This window comes from Mesoplodon bidens, assembly GCF_964165515.1.
Source record: "Mesoplodon bidens genome assembly, chromosome: 15".
In the NCBI taxonomy this organism is placed as follows: Eukaryota; Metazoa; Chordata; class Mammalia; order Artiodactyla; family Ziphiidae; genus Mesoplodon; species Mesoplodon bidens.
Window position 1 is genome coordinate 5,932,875 of NC_138171.1, and position 12,387 is coordinate 5,945,261.

A 12,387-nucleotide genomic window follows, 5' to 3' on the forward strand; every position below is an offset into this window, starting at 1 on the left:
CCAAAGTTCTTAGGAATTTCATGTCTGACGAGAGCACTGAACCCGAGGCCCTGGCACCAGCACCCCCCCACCAGTGGGTCACATGGCCGTGCAGAGCCAGGCCCTGAGGATCTCAAACCCTCCACGTGTCCAGGCACCAGCATTGTGATGTCCTGTGCAGTCGGGACTCTGCTGTGGACGAAAAATGTCACCTGCCATGTCAGTAAACATAGGGTGTTGCGGCCATCAGCCACTGCAGCCACCCCCAACTGTGTACCCTGAGGGGATTCAGGGTGGAAAAAAACAGGATACTGGCCCTAGATGGTTAAAGGTGCACATCAAAGGAATGATTTCAATGAACCCAGAATCTTGCATCTTCGCATACATAGAAAAGCACTAAATTCATTAACTTGAGATGTCTGGTTTTTCTTTAATTAACAGTGATCCTTTGATGTTCCCACATTTCGGTTTTTGTTGCAAAAACTCCTCTATATCCTGGCTCCTCCCTGACCTCTTTGGAGCAGTCCCTGAGAGCTGCTTCAAGGGTTCGAGTCCTCAGAAAGTCCGCCAAATAAAACATAATTCTTAACTTTTAGGTTGTGCTTTTTTTTTTTAAGTTACCACTGCTCTGAGTGGGGTCGCTCCTGGTGACCCCAGCTCCTGGCGGACTGAGGGGTACAGGGAGGCAGGTGAAGCGTTCACTAGTCTTTGAGGTGTTTATCAGGCACCTTCTCTGTCAGGCTGCGTTTGATTCCAGGCCCAGACCAGCTGTGCCTCAAGGCCCTGGACTCCCTGACCCCGCACGCCACCCGGCAACCATTGGTCTGGCCCTTCCTTCCCCCCCAAACCCCCGCCCCAGCCCCCTCACGCTGGGAATGGAACCCCGAGTCCTCCGGGGACACACTTTTCAGTCTCCCCTCATTTCTCCCTGGTCTTGTCGCTCCCTGCTTCCTCCAACTCCCCAGGCCCACTCCTGCCTCGGGGCTGGGCCTCATCGCTCGCCCTTTATTCTGATCTTCTCTTCCTTCAGTGTACTCAGCTCCGCAAGCCCTGGTTACCTATTCACGGGTTTAAGGTCTCTCTCCCCTGCGAGGTGGGCCCTTGGATGGTTTGCTCAAGCTGTGCGGCCCGGCAAGCAGAGGGCCCCCGGGGAATGTTTGTTGAGTGAATGCACAATGGAAGGAAGAAGCCGAGGAGAGCTCTCGACCAGACAAGGGACACTCAGCGCGCCCTTGGAAAACTTTGCGAAAGTGTGACCTCCACTTGGTGGGCCAGGGGAGGCGGCCACCGTGCGGCCGCTCGATCTTGGGCACACTGGGTCCCATCACCGGGCCTCAGTTTCCCCTTCCGTGACAGACAGGGCCTCTAGGGGCGGGGGCAGGCGGGGCGCGGGCGGCGAGGCTCCAGGCCTACAAGTCCCAGAGCCGCCCGGACCGGCCCCGCCCCGCCCACCCGCGCCCCTCCCGGCGGAGCGGCCGCGCGGTGAGGGGCGCCGGGGGGAGTGCGGCTGCGCGCCGGCCGGCGAGCGTCTGCGGAGCACGTGCTGGCGCTGCGTGGTCCGAAGGGTCTCGACCCGGGCGGCTGGCGCCCGGGATGGGGACACGGGGTCAGAAAAGGGAAACGCGCAGGACCCGGGCAGGGCGTTCTCCGCCCCGGGATGGGCAGGCGCGTTGCGTGCATCTCGCGCTCCCGCCCGGCCCGGAAGAGGGCAGGGGGCGTCAGTGTCTTAAAAGGCGGATGCGCCCGCGATGGTTCTTTCACGTGTTCATTCTCCGGCCCTTAAGTTTCTGCGTCACGAATCTCTCCGCCCGTCGGATGGCCCCACGTGCCCACGTGTCACCAACTTCTGCCTGAGAATCAGCTATTCACTCAACACATCCTTATTAATGATCCATTAGGTGCCAGGCCAGGGTTCTAGACCCCGGGAAGACTGCAAGTAGGAAACTAATGACGTACCCCACCCCCAATACACACACACACACACACACACACACGCACGCACACACACACGAGCTTACATTCTAGGAGGAATAGAGAGAAAATGAGTGAATGAATATTATATTTACATTTAAATTTTTCCAGGCAGGTCCTGAGATGGGAGCAAAGAAAAGTGACAGGTGTTCTTTAGAGTCAGGTAAGGCCTCTGGGAATTGGTGAGAGCAAGTGGTGAGAGCCAGAGCCATTGGCGCATAGGGAACAGCACAGGTAACAGAATGCAAAAGCTTGGAGACAGGAGATCCAGCCACCATCACTAACGGAATAACTTTTGAGTGCCGGGCACTTTAATTAGTGGCTAATCCTCCCACACCACTAATAATAATAAAGGTCAGTTGTTTTAGTGCCTGTTTTGAGTCCAGCCCTGAACTGGGTGACTTATATATATTAGGTGATTTAACCTCAAAACACCTTTTTTTCTCAGGTAGCTACTATTAGCCCAGTTTTAAGAGGGAGGGAACTGAAGCTCAGAGTGACTTCCCCAAGGCCACCCAGAGCAGTAAATGGCCAATCCATGATCCCATTTTGTCCTCCTACAGCCTTTAGAGAAGGCCTTGTCTCCCTGCTCTGAGGGCTGGGCAGGTGAGACCTCAGAGAGGTCGAGTGAAGTGAGAACCAATTAGAAATCTGTTTGGCTTCCAGCCTTCTGCTCAAAGAAACAATGGTAGCTGGTACCAGCCCCTTATTGTTATTTCTGCTCTGAACATGGTTGGGATGTTCGGAGCTGTGGCAGCTGACTTACGACCGTGAGGCAAAGTGCAAGAGACTCACAGACACCAGTCCTAATACCACTAAACCCAGGGGACATTTGGCAAATGTCTGGAGACATTTTTGGTGGTCACAACTTGAGGGAAGAACGCTACTGGCATCTAGAATGTGGGGGCCAGGGAAGCTGCTAAATATTCTATACTGCACAGGACAGCACCCACAACAAAGAATTATCCAGCCCAAAATGCCAGCCGTGCTGAAACTGACAAAACTTGGGCTAAACCAAGGCCAACAGCCAGGCTCCTTGTTGGGTAAGAAGAATAGATCCCAACATGTTTAAGCCACTGTAGTTGGGTTTTCCATGATGACAACCGAAAGCGTTCCCAAATGAAGCAGATGCGGTTTGATAATTTCTACTGAAGGAGCCAGCATGGCTGGACAGGGGTCATTTGTCCTGCTTCCTTTGGTGTCCATCACATGGGGGGTTGGGAGGTCAGCCCAGAGGTTGATCTTGGTCCCAGTGCTTTGGGCCTTTGGGCCGATGCTCCTCTCTCTAAAGTTCCAAGCCCTTCATTACAAGGGGACAAAGCAGGACACGGGCGGGACACTGGTCAGCCCCCGGGTGGGTGGGCTCACTGCATGCACCTTGCACTCGGGCCCAGCCAGGAAGGGGACAGGGGGAGCATCGGTGTCTCAAGGACAGCCAGGTTTGAATCATTGACTCATTCATCCTGTCCCCTTAGGTCTCGGCATCACCAGCAGAAGGGAAGGGGGGTTGGGAAGCCAAATGGAAAGACACAGGAGTGACGATTTAGGCCAGGCTGGTCGGGGTGAGGGTCTGTCCGCTGCTGCCCAGCACACAGGCTGCCTCTCCTCCCCTGAGGACACTTTCCCAGGCTCACAGCTCTGAATGTGGCAAGTGGATAAAGCCCCGTCCCCCTGCCCACTGCCTACCCTCGCCTGACACAGCTCACTCAGGAGATGGCTGAGTATGAAGTCCCCCCTTACAGGCTTTGTCACTGTCTCCACGAGGGGAGCCTGGACTCAGGACCCTGCTCTGAGACTGTGCCTGGATGTGGGCATTCGCTATGGGTTGGATTGTGTCCCCCAAGAATATATTCAAGTCTCTGGTACCCGTGAATGTGACCTTGCTTGGAAATAGGATTTTTGTACTATCATCCATTTAAGATGAGGTCATATTGGAGCAGTATGGGGCCTAATCCAATGACTTTTGTCCTTATAAGAAGGCCACGTGAAGACACAGACACACAAGGAGGAGGCCATGTGACAACAGAGGCAGAGGTTGGAGGGATGCGCCTTCAAGCCGAGGAACGCCGTGATGGCTGGCAACCCCGGAAGCCAGCACCGAAAGGCATACAGGGGACAGTCTTCCCTCTTAGGGCCTTCGCGGGGAGCACGGCCCTGCCGACACCTTGACTTTGGCCTTCTGGCCTCCAGAGCTGTGAGCGAGTAAATTTCTGTTGTCTTAAGTCTTCCAGTTCATGGTCAGATGCTGCAGCAGCCCCAGAAGACTAGCACGGCCGGAGGGGAGAGGAAGCCAGAGCCCTGAGCGGGTGGAATCACGGCTGTCAAACTCATGGTTTGGAACGGGCTTCAGAGCCACGTGACGGTCCTGGGACTCCCCGGGGTCATTCCAGGACTGGGAAGCACCCCTGTACCTCTCTGGGCTTCAGCTGCTCAGCTTGGGAAAGTGGGGGTCCAACTAAGTATCCTTTCACTTAAAACATCCCCAGTTTATTGTTCGGTCCCATCCTTCCCTCCCAACCCCCGCTGGGAATGGAACCCGCGCCCACCTTCCCTGCCCCCCCTCCTGGCCGTCTCCTGAGTCTGGACCCTTTCACTCAGCGAGTAGCCAGGCTGAGACCCCACCGTCCATCCCCACCTGCATCTCAGAGGCAGCATCTGGCTGCAGCCCCAGGAACGACGCAGAGCCTCAGTTCCCAGCCTGTCCTGGAAGGCAGCTGGCCTGGTGTTTGGATCTGCTGTCGCTGATCTGGATGCTCCCAGGGCCTGGGACTCGGACTCCATCCAGGCCTCTCATCCAGCATCCCTCAAAAGCTCGTGTCCCTGCCCGACCCTGCTTTATACATCTGTTTGTTTCTGTGTGGACCGCCTCCCCACGAGAGGCCAGCTCCGGGAGGACGGGCTGCTGGCTGCTTTGTTCACTGCCGTGTACCCAGGGCCTCGCAAATGGAAAGCGCTCAGTAAAGATGTGCTGAGTGAAGGAACAAATGCGTGAATGAACGCATTCCAGAAGACTGAGACTGGGAACGTGGAGGGATCCCCAAAGCCTGTTTATCGTAACAGAGATGCAGGCGACGCAGTGTTCCTGTGGAGTCAAGCCTGGGCAGCCCCCTCTGCATCCCAGACCTGGGCTGCAGCTGGGGCCGTGCAGGCTACCTGCACCCACCTCCACCCAAAACGGCAGAGGCCCGAGGAGCCTTGAAATAAAACAACTGGCACGGCGAACCAAAAGAGGAAGCGCGAGAGACTTTTGCGCGCCAGCCGGGCATGGATTGGGCTGTGCTGTTTCAGCTTCCGAGAGTAACCTGACCCCTGGGCTCCTCTCTGATCATCACGGTCAGGTAGTGAAGTCCCTCCCCCTTCTTTTCGGGCAGAGGGCAGGCCACACTTGTGTGCTGCACGCATCACGTGCTTGCTAGCCAACGCCTCTCTGGGCCTCAGTTTTCTCAGCTATAAAATGGGCATAACGACAGTGACTTCCTTCTAGAGCTTCGGTGAGGCTGAAGTGAGTTCATACACAGAGTGCTGAGCTCGTCCTCAAACTGAATGGGAGCTTGGTAAATGCGAACTCCTGCAGTTTTGGTTTTTTCACCAGGCACGCATCAGTTTACAGGGACCCTGGCAGCCCTCCCACGTGTGCTGCTTTGGTGGCTCCCCAGTGCCCTGGGGCAGAGTCCCAGATCCCTTTGTTCAAGATGCCTTCCCTGCTCTCCAAACCAGAGCCAAAGGGCCCAGCCTCCTCAAGTCATGTCCCCTCCCAGGGGCCCACAGCTCTGTGTAGGCCACGGAGCCCTGGGCAGTCTGCTAAGACTGAAGGAGCCTCCTCAGACGGATGGTCTTAGACACTTAATAAAATGCCTAGGAAAACAATCATACTACAACACAGCTATTCAAACAGTTAAAAGCAAGCATGTGCTCCTTTACTAGTGCATTAAGCGATAAGATCCAGCTAGTGAGTCTGTAGTTTTGAAGGCCTGATGAGCAAGACGGCTGTGTCGGTATCAGAGACACGGTGCGCTACAGCCTCCGTGGTTGGGCCACAGCTGCTGCTGGCGGTGGGGCCCCGGCCAAGTTCGTGGCTCCTTTGTGCCTCAGTCTGACTCTGGTTGCTGAAGATGAACACTTCCCCCTTCCATTCCACGGACCCCGAACTCTACATATGGGATCTATGGGTCCCAGGTAAGGACCCCTTTGCATTAGCTCCCGTTGTTGTTGTCACAGAGTGCCCACACTTTATGGCTTAAAGCAACAGACATCTATTCTCTTACAGTTCTGGAGGTCAGAGCCCAGAACGGGTCTCACGGGGCTTAAGTCAAGGTGTAGGCAGGGCTGGTCCTTCTGGCGGCTCCAGGAGGGAATCCGTTTGCTGGCCTTTTCCGGCTTCTAGAAGCTGCCTGCACCCCTAGCTCGTGGCCTCCTCCTCCACATTCAGAGTCGTGTCTCTCCCACAGCATCTCTCTGACGCTCTCTCCCTTCTACCCCCCTCTTCCACTTTAAAGACTCTTTCAACTCCACTGGGCCACTGGACAATCCAGCATCATTTCCCCATCTCAAGGCCCAGGGCCTTGGTCACATCTGCAAAGTCCCTCTTACCATGTGAGGTGGCATGGAAAGCAGGGGACGCCTTGGGGACTGATGATGGTGTGTCAGTGCACACCTTGGGACACCACCTCCGTCAGCCTTAGAAGAGCGGCCGCTGCTGGTGTGAAAATGTGGACTAAACACAGGCAGTGCCAGCCCACCCGGAAGGCTACGTGTGTCTTAGTTTTGGGTGCTCTCCAGGCCAGCAGGTGTGCTGGGAAGCCTGTCCTGCCAGCAGAAGCCCCCTTCCCCAGGATGGTGTGTGGCTAATCCCCAGGCTGAGAGTGGTCCTCGAGAACCAACACTGGGATGAGGGCCAGCCTGTCCCTGCAGTGGGAGGGAGGGCGCCTCCCTGCTGGCAGGGGTCTTTCCCAGTGAGCGCTGGTGGGAGACGCTGCCCCGGCAGATGCAGCCTGGCAGGTGACTCAAACCACCTGCTCTGGGAGCCCAGGAGTGTGTGTGAAGGTTCCTGTAGGTGCAACATGAACATGGGCTCTATTCCAAGGGGGACACCTTGTCACACAGCTGAAATTCCCATGGCTACCTGGGAACACTTAGCTCAGGGTGCTGTGCCAAAGCACCACCAAAATTTATTTCCTCGCAGTTCCGGAGGCCAGAAGTCCCAAGTTCAAGGTGTGGGCAGGGTTGGCTTTTGCGAGGCCTCTCTCTCTGCAAGACGGCTTGCAGACGGCCGTCTTCTCCCTGTGTCACCACATGGTCTTGCCTCTGTGGTGTCTGCATCCTAATCTCTTCTTTTAAGGACACCAGTCATATTGGATTCGGGCCCATTCTAGTGACCCCATTTAATCACCTCTTTAAAAATCCTTTCTCCAAATCCAGTCACATTCTGAGGTACTGGGGAGTTAGGACTTCAAGATACAATGGAGGGGCACAACTCAGCCCATGACAAATACCGTCTTTGCATCTACAGGCGACTGAGTTGTTACCCAGAATCACGCTTGGGGCCTTCCGCACTGGTCAAGGGCCCTCACTGCGGAGTCCCACCCATGCGGCCAAGGAACAGGTTCATGGCACATGAAGTCTGAGAGCTGAAGAGCCTTGGGGGCGTCCCTGGGCCCTGGCACCAGGAGACGTGCACTGATCTGAGAACAGAGGGTACCTTCCACTCTCAGAAGAGCATCGGCCTCCACTGCACTTCTGTTTTAAGGGCCAACCCAGGAGTCAGAAAGATCCGTGAGGGAGCGGAAATGATGGCAGATACGGTGGCCGAGGAGGCGCCCAGGGTCAGGAGGAACCGGGGTCCGGCTCCACTGCAAGCAGCGAGTCCTGGCCAGAAGCCCGGCTCACAGGGAGCATCGGCCAGCCCCTTCCAGTCCCCAGGCAGCCTTGTGAAATCCGGCGAGTGACCAACGCCCATAAACTCACCTGGAGCAGTGCTGACACTGTACCCAGGGGCTCCCGGCCACATCTAAATTCAAGACTCAAAAGCAGAGGGAGAGACCTTCACTGCTGACCAGTGACAGGGAAGAGAAACTGACCCAGCACTGCCAGTGGCCATGATGACCCAAAGGGCGGTGCTGATTTGGACCCATGGGATGCTGGGGACTGACAGTTTCTTCTTAGTACTGTGTCCAGTTCCTCTCCCCATCACTGCCTCTGCCCCACACCTGGGGGGAAAAAACCAAAAAAATGCACACCAGTTGCTTTTTAGGGGCTGACTTATTATTTCAGCAAGTGTGTAATAGGTTTTTCTTATTTGCTTTGGAAATGGCCCTCACCTTAAAGAATATTTCTCAACATATATCAATGCAAAATTCAGAATAGACTTACATACGAAAGGCTACAACATTACTCACTCTGCTTCCATTTGCCTTTTGGTGACATAACACCTCTTGTGATTAAAAGCTCTCAAAACTGCAGCCGCATGGTTTTGCCACCTTTTCCCACCTTCTGCTGAACAAGATCTGTGAAACCCAGGTAACCTCACTTAGCAGGACATCCTGCAGAGCTATGAAACAGTGGCCAACTCTGGGTATCAACGCAGCACCTCTCAAGGAAATAGGACGCTTGTGTTGAAACTGCCTTTCCTGAACACTGCAGCCTCGGAAGATTTCCCACCAGGCACTGTGGACGCAATGACTGGGGCTATACAGCTTGTTCAAGGGCCTACAAAAGTGTCTGGGGGTGGGAGGAGAGAGGGGGAGACGGGGAGAGGGGGGAGAAAGAGAGGAAATTGGCTTCAAAATATGAAAACAACAACCCAAAATTAACATTTCATTGTGTCTACAAATGTAATACTATCAAACGGTTTAGTGTGCCAAAAACTTGTCAGAAAACATGTATGAGAAATTTCCTGGTATTCAAGGTGATCATTAAGAAATCATTGCCAAGTGTGAATTAAAGACTGCCAAATAATTTCAGAAGTAACACATGAAACAAAAATTTACAGAAAATTTGCAGCAAGAATGTGTATTTAAGGAGGGATGTGGGTGTATTTTAACATATGATGTGATGAGTGGGGAAACCTACAAAGAGTCAGAGGGCCTGGGGCCCCAAATGTCCCAGGGAAATACACTGCAAGCAGTAGATTTGCATTTCTAGGAGCCACAGGTACAAAAGTATGATCAGGTGAAATTAATTTTATCATCCAGAATATTATTTCAACGTATAATTGATATAGGAAGTTAATGAGATATTTACATGCTTTTTGTTTTTGAAATCTTCTGTGCCAAATTTTACATTTACATCTCAATTCTGACTAGTCACGCAGAGGCCTAGAGCATCCAAAGTTACTAAAACTCATTGTAAAATGGGCTGTTTGCCTCCAATACCCATCTGGGATGGAGATTTTCCAAATCTTTCCTTCCCAAAACAGGGCAGGGATGCTAAAGGGTGAGCAGGTGCTCAGAGCCCCCTGCACCCCACACAACAAGGCTTCAATGTCCCAGGAGGAAACCAATGGGGACATTAAATTTTAAGTAGAAAAGTCAGGAATCTGACCACTGAAAAATTGTCCCCTTCAGCATTTCCTAAGGAGGCCATCAATCTTCTAAAGATAAAAGTGTATTATTTTAAAGAATAGTCTTCTAGCAGGATAAATAATCTTTGACTCCACTTTCCAACTATTTGACAAGCTTACTAACAGTAGCAAACGGAGAGTAAACATGCCACTTCTTTTAGTCAGCTAAGTCGGTGAAACTGAATACAGAACCTTGGCCCCAGTACTGCCATTGGCGTCATTGGCGCCATCTGCTGGCCACACTGAATGAAACACAGCCTCCCACTGCGACAATCCTCTTAGGGACGTTTTCGTTCCAGCAGACTCCGTGGGATAGGAAACTTCCCACCGACGCCATCCCCCCGAGGTTACAATAGCAGCAGCTGACATTGGAGCATTTATTACGTGCCAGCCACAGAAGCCCTTGGCATGCATTAGCTCTTTAAATACTCACACCCACCTTTTGCGGTAGCTACTTTTAATGTCTCCTATTTTACAGATGAGGTCACTGAGGCTCAGAGAAGTTTTAATCACATGCTCAAGGTCGCAGAGTTGGTAAGTGACAGAGCTGGGATGTGAAGACAGGCAATCCAACTCTGAGTGCATGTTCTTAACTATAACGTTGTACAGGCATTTCAAATATCACATTAGAATCGTTATAATTACCCCTCCCATTTTGGGGAGAATGCAAGGACATACTTATGACTGGTACTCATGCAATACTACTTGAGGTTATTACTGAACCTCAAGAACTCACCCTAAACCATATAAAAAGTAACAGGGACGGGGCTTCCCTGGTGGCGCAGTGGTTCAGTGTCCGCCTGCCGATGCAGGGGACACGGGTTCGTGCCCCGGTCCGGGAGGATCCCACATGCCGCGGAGCGGCTGGGCCCGTGAGCCATGGCCGCTGACCCTGCGCGTCCGGAGCCTGTGCTCTGCAGCGGGAGAGGCCACAACAGTAAGAGGCCCGCGTACCGCAAAAAAAAAAAAATATATATATATATATATATATATATATATATCATACACACATGCATAGATTCATATACACACATGTAATGGTAGCACAACAATACTTACCATTACTGTATGCAATGTACTGGAATGGGCTCTGTCCTATTTTGTGGCTCCATTTTAAAAAATGCTACAACTACAGTCATTGTACCACCTATGAATGGGTCATGATTTAATTTGGAAAATGCTAGCTTAGATGTTCCTATATGCATTCAAGGTTCATTTCTTACAGAGCCCCTCCTTAAAAGGAAACTCAAGTTTTGAATAAAAAAAAGTATCCCTCCACTCTACCAAGTAGCCTAGAACACATGGAATAATGTCACCTTTGCGGAATTTTCCAGCGAGGTATGTTTACACCTTGAAGACGACTTTCAGGTGTACGTTTCAACTTCCATTGTATTATTTCCTGTCTCATTTTCATTGCTTTCTTTTCACTGTATTATTTTTTATGGTTACTTTCTACAATACCTTGGGCAAGAGATATTAGTTTTCCATATCCTGAAATGTTTTCTCTAAATTTATGACAACAAATTTATTTTTGAAAGGTAACTATGCTTTCAAGAAGTGGATCGATTTAAAGAAAAATCAGTAAATACCAGTGGAAGCGGTGGCTCAGCCTGCCTGGGAAGCTGCACTGACACCCGCCGCCCAGCGCAGGGCCCCGCCTCCGAGGAGCTCCTCCCCTGCTGGAACCGCCATTTCTCTGGAAGGACAGCAATCCCTCACTGCAGGGAGTCGGGCACACACATTGTTCCACGCTACCCCACCCCTGCATCCTCCTGTCCAGGGCTGGTGACAGATGAAGCCGCCCGTAAAGCAGCCTTGGGCAGGGAGGGTTCGGAAGGCCCCCCTGCCTGAGCGGGACTCTCCCAGGCAGGTTCAGACGCGGGCCTGCAGACCTGCACTCTCACACGGAGAACCACAGCGCCCTGCCATTTCCAGGATCTGCCCCTCTGAACCCGGGGTCAGACCAAACGTAACAGGATCAGAGAGATGCTCCTCCCTGTACTCAGGTTTGGGAAAACCCATAAGGACACCTTGTCCAGCATTTTTTTTTTTTTTTTTGGCTGCACCATGAGGCATGCAGGATCTCAGTTCCCCGACCAGGGATCGAACCCACGCCCCCTGCAATGGAAGCGCGGAGTCTTAACCACTGGACCGCCATGGAGGTCCTGAGCAGCATCTTAATATGATCATGTCCACAGTTAACCAAGAAAGTTATGTTATAAATAGGGATGAGAAGAAGCCTAATAAAACCAAGTGGAAAACTGAATGGAAGCAAAATGTTAACTGTAGAATCTAGGTGGTAGAAATATGGTCACTATAAATCTCCAAGTCCTCTGTATGTCTGAAAGTTTTCCTTAAAAATGTTGGGAAAAAAATAAGTGAAAACAAAACTTGTCTCCTCCATGAGGTTTACATATTCCACCTTCAGCAAAAGCAGGAACCCTATTTTTAACTGGGTGTAAATTTTTAATGGCAGAATGACTTGACACTTATTAAAGCACAGTCAAGATTACACTTGTATCTTTCCAAACTAGAAGATGCCACCAAATTTATGACTACCTATTGACCACCTACTGTATGCAGCATACAGTACTGGTGCCTACAGGGATGAGGATGTTGAAGATGGAGAGTTCCTCAGACTTCACATACCTTTTAGGAAACATGAGAACAAGTATCTTAAGAAGTTTAATGACTTCAACAAATATTTACAGGTTCATCATTAGAAAAAATACAGCAGACTTTTATGTTCTGGGTTCTAGGCCGACAGAGAACTGAGCCCGTCTCCCAGCAGGGAGCTTACTTTACTCCTGGTTTCTGGCAGCCCCAAGTCCAACCCCGGACTTAAGCAAAGGTTTTAAATTTGCCAATCAGAAAAACTA